An 8984-nucleotide genomic window follows, 5' to 3' on the forward strand; every position below is an offset into this window, starting at 1 on the left:
TCACCTCCACACTATATATCCACCAGCTGTAAAGAAGGGCATAGATAAAATCTCTGTATTCAGACTCTATATTATATCATAAATCTTTTATTTTTATTTTTTAAAGAAGGGCATAGATAAAATCTCTGTATTCAGACTATATATTATATCATAAATAATTTTTTTTTCTAGCAGCCATGTTCCCAATCTATTCCCTAAGATGAATGTTCAATCTTACTTTATGAATGTGGATATCAACTCAAATTTAATAGACAATGGATATGAGCCGCTAAGATTAGGGGTGGACATTTCGAGTTTTTTTTTCTTTTTCTTTTTTTTTTTTCGATTTTAAGAATTTTAAACCATTCGGTTTAACATTAGAATTCAGTTCGTTTCAGTTCGATTTCGGTTCGATTTAAGTCCGTAAATTTCAGCGTTTCCTAATTTTACGAACATATACTATCACATTATCCATATCCAAAATCTACTAAGTACTAATTGTGAGCTAAAGAACAATTATAGCAAACAACAAAAGCGCAAAGTAAAGAACACGCTATTAAGAAATCAAATAAAAAATTTAAGAAAGATACTAGTGAGAATAGGAATTAAACAACGAAGCAGGCATCAAGGGACTTAGATTTACTTCATTATTATTATTTTTATTGTTGTTGTTGTTGTTATTATTATTATTTTTTATTATTATCATCATTATTATTAAAACTTAACAAAGTTTGGTTCCGTTCGATTTTTACTAACCCGTTCGGTTCGGTTTAATTTTTAACCGAATCGTTCGTTTTACAAGAATCCCGAACCGTTCGATTTTGTATTACTAGTTCGGATCGGATCAGGTCGATTGGTTCGGTTTGGCTCGGTTCGGTTAAACCGAACTGAATTGCCCACCCCTAGCTGAAATGAGACATTTGACAAATAATCGATTAAAACTAAGGGCAAATTATTCTGTGGTCTGCGTCCTCCTTGCAAGGTGGACTAGAGTCTAAAATACACAATTTATATACTAAATGTTCACAACTAAATGTTTACAATTTACATACTGAATGTTCACAATTTGAATTGTGAACCATTAGTATGTAAATTGTGAACATTTAGTATGTAAATTGTGATGGATCCACCTTACAATGTAGATACGGCTCCATGGTATAACTATTGAAAACTAAGAGTACTAAATACCAAATGATGGAGCATGAAGTAGGTATCATTTTAATTACATTTTAGTTTCATTTGAAAATATTGTTCTGTTTTTTAGTTTTATTTTTCACGCACACTAGTTTCATTATAGCAATACCAAAGTATCATTTTAATTCTAATATAGTTTCATTTGACAATATACATTATTGCATGAGTTCTATTTGTTGGTTTCATATTCCACACACAATAGTTTAGTTATAGTAATGCTGAAGTATTATTTTAATTACACTTCGAGTTCATTTGACAATATATGATATTGTATAGCTCTGAATTTCAGTTTCATTTTTCACACACACTAGTTTCATTATAGCAACACTAAAGTATCATTTTAATTATACTACAGTTTCATTTCACAATATACGTTATTTGAATAAGCTCTCTTTTTTAGTTTCATTTTTCACACACACTAGTTTCATTATAGTAACATACAATAAAATATCATTTTAATTATACTATTATACTTTTTCATTTGACGGCCATTGAATGATCCACACAACGCTGTGTGGACCATGGTCCAATATATAACAATTGCTAGAAACAAATCAATTGTTATATGGTGGACCAAGTCCTACATGCATATTGTGGACTTTATTCAGATTATGTATATGCAGTTAATATATTATCTTTAATTAATAGATTATGTATCTATTGCAGTTAACATATTATGTGTGTGCAATTAACAAATTATGTACATGTAAATAAGTTGAAGGTACAAATATGTTAACTGAATGTACTTAATATTTTAAACTGTTAATACATAATTTGAATCAGGGTTCACAATGTGTATGGACCCTAGTCTATGATATAATTTGTGGTAAACAAATAAACTAGTAAATATCGAGTTAATACCCAATTTAGTTTAGACTATAGTGAGTTTTCTTGGTTTAGTCCTAAACGACTTTTTGTGCTTAATTAGGTCATCAACTTTGATGGTTTTACTCAATTGAGTCATCTATTAAAATAACTTGGTAATTTCACCTCTACTAATATCTAATTTAGCCATCGTCTACAGTAATTTTACCCAAGATAGTCTTTGACTATAGTGATTTTTTCTAATTTAGTCTTCGACTATAGTGGTTTGTCTCGATGTAGTCCTTCATTCTAACAACCAGCAAGGACTCAATTGGGTAAAACCATCAAAGTCGATGACCTAATTAAACACAAAAAGTAGTTTAAGACTAATTTTTTTATAAAAAAAAATTACTATAACCTCGGAGGACTAAATTTGATATTAACTCAGTAAATATCACTAAACATACTAATTAAATGAAAGATTAATTTGATTAATAAGTATTTTGATTTTAATTTCATATTCAAAGTAAATTCCTTTAATTAAGTTTTCCCTCCTTATATATATATATATATATATATATATATATATATATATATATATATATATATATATAGGATCCCGTGCAGTTGGCTTTCTCCCGGTGCAGTTGTGTGGTTGTTTAGGTGCGGAGTTTTCCTTAAGGTGTGTGGTTTGTGTGCTTAAGGTGCGTCAGTGTTGAAACTTAAGGTGCGTCAACTAAAGCTTTAGGTGCGTGGTTTTCCTTTCTTAAGGTGCGGCGTTGTTTTCCTTCCTAAGTTGCGTGATTTATATGTTTAAGATGCGCTAGTTGTTGAAACTTTATGTGCGTCATTTTAAAACTTTAGGTGAGTGGTTTGTGTTCTTAAAGTGCTTTGCTTGTGTGCTTAAGGTGTGTGGTTTGTGTACTTAAGGCGCACCATTTTATAACTATATAGGAGTGTGATTTGTGTTCTTAAGGTGCTTTGTTTTGTGTGCTTAAAGTGCGCTATTTTAAAGACTTTTATGAACTTTAAAAGTTTGGAGGTATTCAATTCAAACTTTTAGAGAGTATTTAAAAGTTATGCGGTATTCGATTAAGATTTTTAAAAAGTTTTTAAAAGTCATGTGGTATTCAATTAAAACTTTTAAAGAATCTTTAAAAGTCATGTGGTATTCAAAAAGTTATGAATTTGTAAGGACTTTTTAATTTTAGAACTTATGTAGACTTTTATATACTTTTCCTTCTCAAATATAAATAGTTGAAATCCAACCCCCAACCCTAAGATTTCAAAATTTTCTTTCTACTAACACGGAAGGTTTTTTTCTCTCTCTCTCTCTCTTAAAATTTTAAACTTTATAAACCTTATACCTAAATTCAATAAATTATTTTTTCTTCATTATCCTATATTTTCTACATACCTAAACTCTACCAATTTTTTTCTCTCTCCTAAACTTTACAATCTTCCTCTAAAAATTCAAAATAATATTATTTTTATTTCATTGTTGCTTGTATATTTTGATTTTTTTCTATGAACTTTTTATCCCTAACTTCTAAACTTTTTCTCCTAAATACATGAACAGAGTAAATTTTTATATCTATCACCGTCAACTTTTACTATATGTTTCATAATTCATACTATTCATATGTTTATTCATAATATATTTTTTCTTTTTTATTTTTAACAACATGCTATTACTATACGAATAGTGAACTATTGTTCGCAATAGCAATTTGAGGCTACAAAGAGAAGCACCTTGTTGTTGTTAGCAGTCCCATATTGTTATTGCAAATAATAGCTCTTTGCTTGATACCTAGCAGTATATCAAATATAATTTATATATATATTATTAATTTTTTTTATTTTATGAAACTAGTAATTATATATTTTTAAATATTAATTTCTCAAGAAAAAGTAATTATATTTTTAAATATTTTATTTGAACAATTCTATAACTATAAATTTTAGTGTTTAATATTGTTATGAATTGCTTATGAAAGTTTGTAAGGATGTATTCAATTTAGAATTTTAATGACTTTTGTAGACTTTTTAAAATAAAAAAGTCGATAAAAGTTTGTGCAAGTTTTTTATACAGACTTTTATAGAGTCTTACAAAGTTTTAAAAAGTTTTGAATGACTCTATGAAAGTCAATAAAAGTTTATTAAAATCTATCATTTTAAAAGTTTTAAAAAATCTACAAAAGTCATGATTGAATACACTCCCTTTAATGTGCGTCAACCGCACAATCGCACGGGAAACTATACCCGCAGCTGAACCCTTCCATATGTGTCTGTGGGTGAGGGGGTGGGGGGGGAGGGTAAGAGGGCTGGGGAAAGATTCGTATGAGATCACTTATTTAAGTGAGATTGTGAGATTAAATCTTGTACATCAATTTACTAAATTTTAATGATCTAAATTAATTTAGATCAATCGCGTTCGTACTCACTTAATCTAGATCAATCTAGATCATTAAAATTTATATTTAAAAATGTTGAATTGATTGGTACTTCCCAGGCCATGCATGTGATCACATTAACAAAAAGAGCTCTCGAAAAGGTACTGTATCTAGGCTAGTTTGAATCATATCTTTAAAAAAAAAGAATTAATAAATTAGAGTACCTTTAATTAAAAAAAATAATAGTACTCAAAAAAGAATTAAAAAATAATAAAAAAGAAGAAAAAAGAGTAAGAGAGAGAACTATGTTATCGTTAACTATATGAAGATATTGATTTTCTTTTCGTAAATTGACACAAGAAGGAAACACTAAATATTTGCATATTTATTGTGGATTAAATAGCTATAACATAAATGTTTACAGATTTCATTTATTTACTTTACTCCCAAAAGGTTCAATCCCCAGCCCCAAGGTCACGCCCGATCCGACAAAGCATCTGCAATGATGTAAATTATGGTAACTCAATTGAACACAGAGGTTAGACATTTGCTTACAGCGCACAAGGAGCCCCCTCACTTTGAGATGTTCATTTACTTGCGCAAATTCATTGGTAGTCAAATAGTTGGCGACAACATGTGAAATCTCTCGCCCAAGAACACTAGATTCTGACTGAACATGATGATAAAGGATAAATCACGATGATTCAACAACTTCTCAAGTGGGAAGACCAGTGCCAGTGCCAATCATATTGGGTGTGTACTTTTGTGTATTTTTTTTTTAGGTTAGTGTGAAAGATTTTGAAATTGAAATTCTCCCCTTAATTATATTGTTGGAATAAAAACTTCATCATGAATTAAATAATATTTTTCGTTTTCTTTGTTTTGGTAAAAAAAATTATAAAAAAAGAGAGTATCATCTTTCAAAGCCAAGGCATATAATTGGTCTCAAAAAGAACTTATAGTAAACTTTACATATATTATTCACCAAAGGAGAGTGTTAGATATCTAGTTGGAATTTGATAAGACTATCCTTTAAAAAATTATTTCATCTACAAATACAAATATACACCTAAAAACTTAATAAGAGCGAATAAAGTTATGTCCTAACGAGAACTAAAAAATGTTGGTGTAATTGTTAGTTGAAATGAATGGTTCGTATTATTTTGATTTTAATATTTTTTTATTATTTTTTCTACTTTAGCCTCTACTATATCATTTACTTTTCCTAAACATTCTTGCATTCCGTCAGTGTAAACTTTAGTAACAGAATATTCCGTTAACTATTTATTATTCTTAACTTATTCATTAATTTTCATATGGAAAGTCTTAAGTTCGAACTCCATCCCAATCAGGATTGGCATAATTGTTGAATATATACTATGAATATGTTAGAGTGTATTAAAAAAAAATTAGTTAATTATTCAAAAATTTATTTATGGCGAAAGTAGCAACAAGAGGAAGCATGAATCAAGCCAACTAGTAAAATTAATAGGGTTTTGTGTTGCAAAAATTATGCTTGAGTACTATCCAATGAAGACATTTCCTTCTAAAACTGCTATTGTACCACTTAATCAAACATTTCTACTACAGGTCATATTTATTATTCTTGAAATCTTTACTTTTATAGAAAATTTGATAATATTGCATTGATGTACGACATGATACCAAATGATACTTTGATAAATTCTGAAACACTAATTTAATAATATACACGGGACATTAAAACATCCACACAATGCGCATGTGGTAACTAATTTTAACAATAAATGACAATAAAGCTCATTTTAAACATTGATTTTCACTCTCTATATATATATCTATTCAAATGTGGTCGCGCCTTCTCGTGCGGTCGGTGCGAAATACACCGCTATGTATACAAATATACACCACTCAATGTTAGAAAACACACGACAATGAAAATACACAAAAACACCAAAAAAACACACCACATACCCAAAATAATGCAACATAAGTCGCCTGCCCCTAATGGTGCATTTCCTAACATTGTGTGGTGTATATTTGCATACCTAGTGGTGTATTTTTTGGTGATGCTTACCTAATGGTGCACATTTGTGTGGTGCATTTTCTAACATTGAGTGGTGTATACCTGTATACATAGTGGTGCAGCCGCACGACCGCACGTTAAGGGACGACCACACCTGATTATGACCGTACCATATATATATATATATATATATATATATATATATATATATATATATATATATATATATATATGCCACACTTCTCAAACATATATATAATTCATTTAGTATGTGATTATGGTTAATTAGGTTAGTCGGTTGTATTGATAGGTATAGATAGCTTTCTAATAGAGTTGAAAGATGAATGTAGTAGTGAATATATATGTGGAAGTGTGGAGGAAGATCATGGGATGTCCCATGCAAGCATGTTAGTTGGTCAATGCAATAATCTTTATGCTTTCAAATTGTATGTATATCCAGGGGAGAATAAAGAAGGGATGAATATGGATTCTAAAGAACATGGATATATGGCTTTTGGTAAAGCCAATGCGTTTGGTGGAAAAGGAAAAGAAAAGTTATGAAAATTGTCAGCACAGCAACTATATATGCATGAATCATGAATGCACATGAATCCAAAGCCTTACAGTATGGGGAGAGGGGGGGAGCTAAGACTTCAGTTTCCATGTCAGTGACATCATATTTTTTAAATAAATAAATAATAGAGAAGCGCACTTTTAAAGAAATTACTTCTTTTCCCTTTTTTTTTTTCAATTACATAATATAATCAAGATACATTAATTTATTTTTTTTTTTTTTTTTTTAGAGAACCAGTTAAGCACGAAAAAATAAAAGAAAAAACGCACAATTGTAATTTCATAAATATTACAAAATTTGAGCACATAAAAAGGAAAAATTCACGATACATTCGTTGATATATTATGGTGCATTCAATTTAAGTGTACTGTTACCTATCATGAGTGCACTACGTACTCTGAAACTAGCTAGTATACTTTCAGAGTTTGTAATAATTACTAAGATACCACTTTGATTTGTTTATTTATTTTCCCCTTATTTTCAACTCTTGATCAATCCAAATTGACAAATGAAATTATTTCTCATTTTTTACAAGAAGCGTTTTTCTCTTTTTTAGTTTAATTTGATTTATGGTTTTACTTTTTACTTTTTAGAGTTTAATATTTATAAATACTATGGTAAGTTTTTGAATACTATGGTTAAGTGTTTCTCTTTTTAGTTTGATTTATGGTTTTACTTTTATTTTACTGCTTAGGGTTTATATAAAATATTTACGATTTAGGATTAGGATTCAACTTTTTGGCTTAGGTTTAGTGTTTATTTTGAAATATGCCTCTATAGCATTAAAATTACACTTTCAAAGTTGGAGAAAATTACCAGAATACTATTGTATTTCTTTCCTCTCGAATTGCATAAGATCCATTAGAAATTTTCAGATCAGTGATTAAGATTTATTCTTAATTTTCTCTTGTGAATACACTCTCATGTGAGTATGTATATTATATCTGACTTTGATGCCGTTATGCCAAAAAAATGTAAAAAAGCAACACTTTTATCTTTATTTTTAAATCACCGCAAATACAATCAAAATATTTCACTCAATCATATATTAGAAAGAAAGTGTATATATATATATATATATATATATATATATATATATGCGGAGGAAATTAAAGATCTGTGTCTTTACTCAAAGACATGCTTCTTTTCAGTGATTCTAATTAATTACAAAACTTTAATTTAATGGATTTGATTTGATTTGCAAATAAAACAATGATGTCCCCAATCAAAGGTTTCTTGAGCTATATATCAATATAATATGCTGGAAATCCATTACATTGTTCAATGTGTCAAAAAGGAACGAGCCATACTGAATTGCCCCTTTTGGTCGCGAAATTGCTGCCAATATTTGTATCAATTTTTTTTTAATATACTAAGGGGTGGGTTTGAAAACTGGAAAATATTTTTTTCAAAATTGACTCATTTTTTAAAAAATATTTTTAATTTTTTAGTGTTTGACTGAATGTTAGAAAATTATCATTTTTTTGTTTGGCTAAAAGTTAAAAAAATGTATTTTTTATGTTTGGAACATATTATTTATAATAATAATAATAATAATAATAATAATAATTAATAATAATATATGGTTGTGGTGGTGGTGTGGTAGTGGTGATGGTGGTGGTGTTGGTGTTGGTGGAGGTTGTGATGGTGATGTGGTTGCGGTGGTGGTGGTGATGCTAATAATAATAATCAGTAAACTAACTTTAAAACAAACAAACAAACAAAAAAGGAAAAAAAAAAAAAAAAAAAAAAGAGAGAGAGAGAGAGTGAAGCTAGAGAGATGGAAAATAAAGAATCAGAAAAAATATCTTCTAACTAAGAAACAAGGAAAACATTTTCTACGAAATTGGACATTTTTTCCGTTGACCAGAATGAATATATTTTCCTTTAATTTTATTTTTCTTGAGTAACCAAACACAGGAAAATTCAAAAACTAACTTTCAAAAGTCATTTTTCGGATTTTCAAACAGACCCTAAATTCTATATTATCTGAGTTTATAACATGTTTTAGTACTCTTCATACTTACTAATATAA

The sequence above is a fragment of the Ipomoea triloba genome, chromosome 10 (assembly GCF_003576645.1).
Source record: "Ipomoea triloba cultivar NCNSP0323 chromosome 10, ASM357664v1".
Lineage (NCBI taxonomy): Eukaryota > Viridiplantae > Streptophyta > Magnoliopsida > Solanales > Convolvulaceae > Ipomoea > Ipomoea triloba.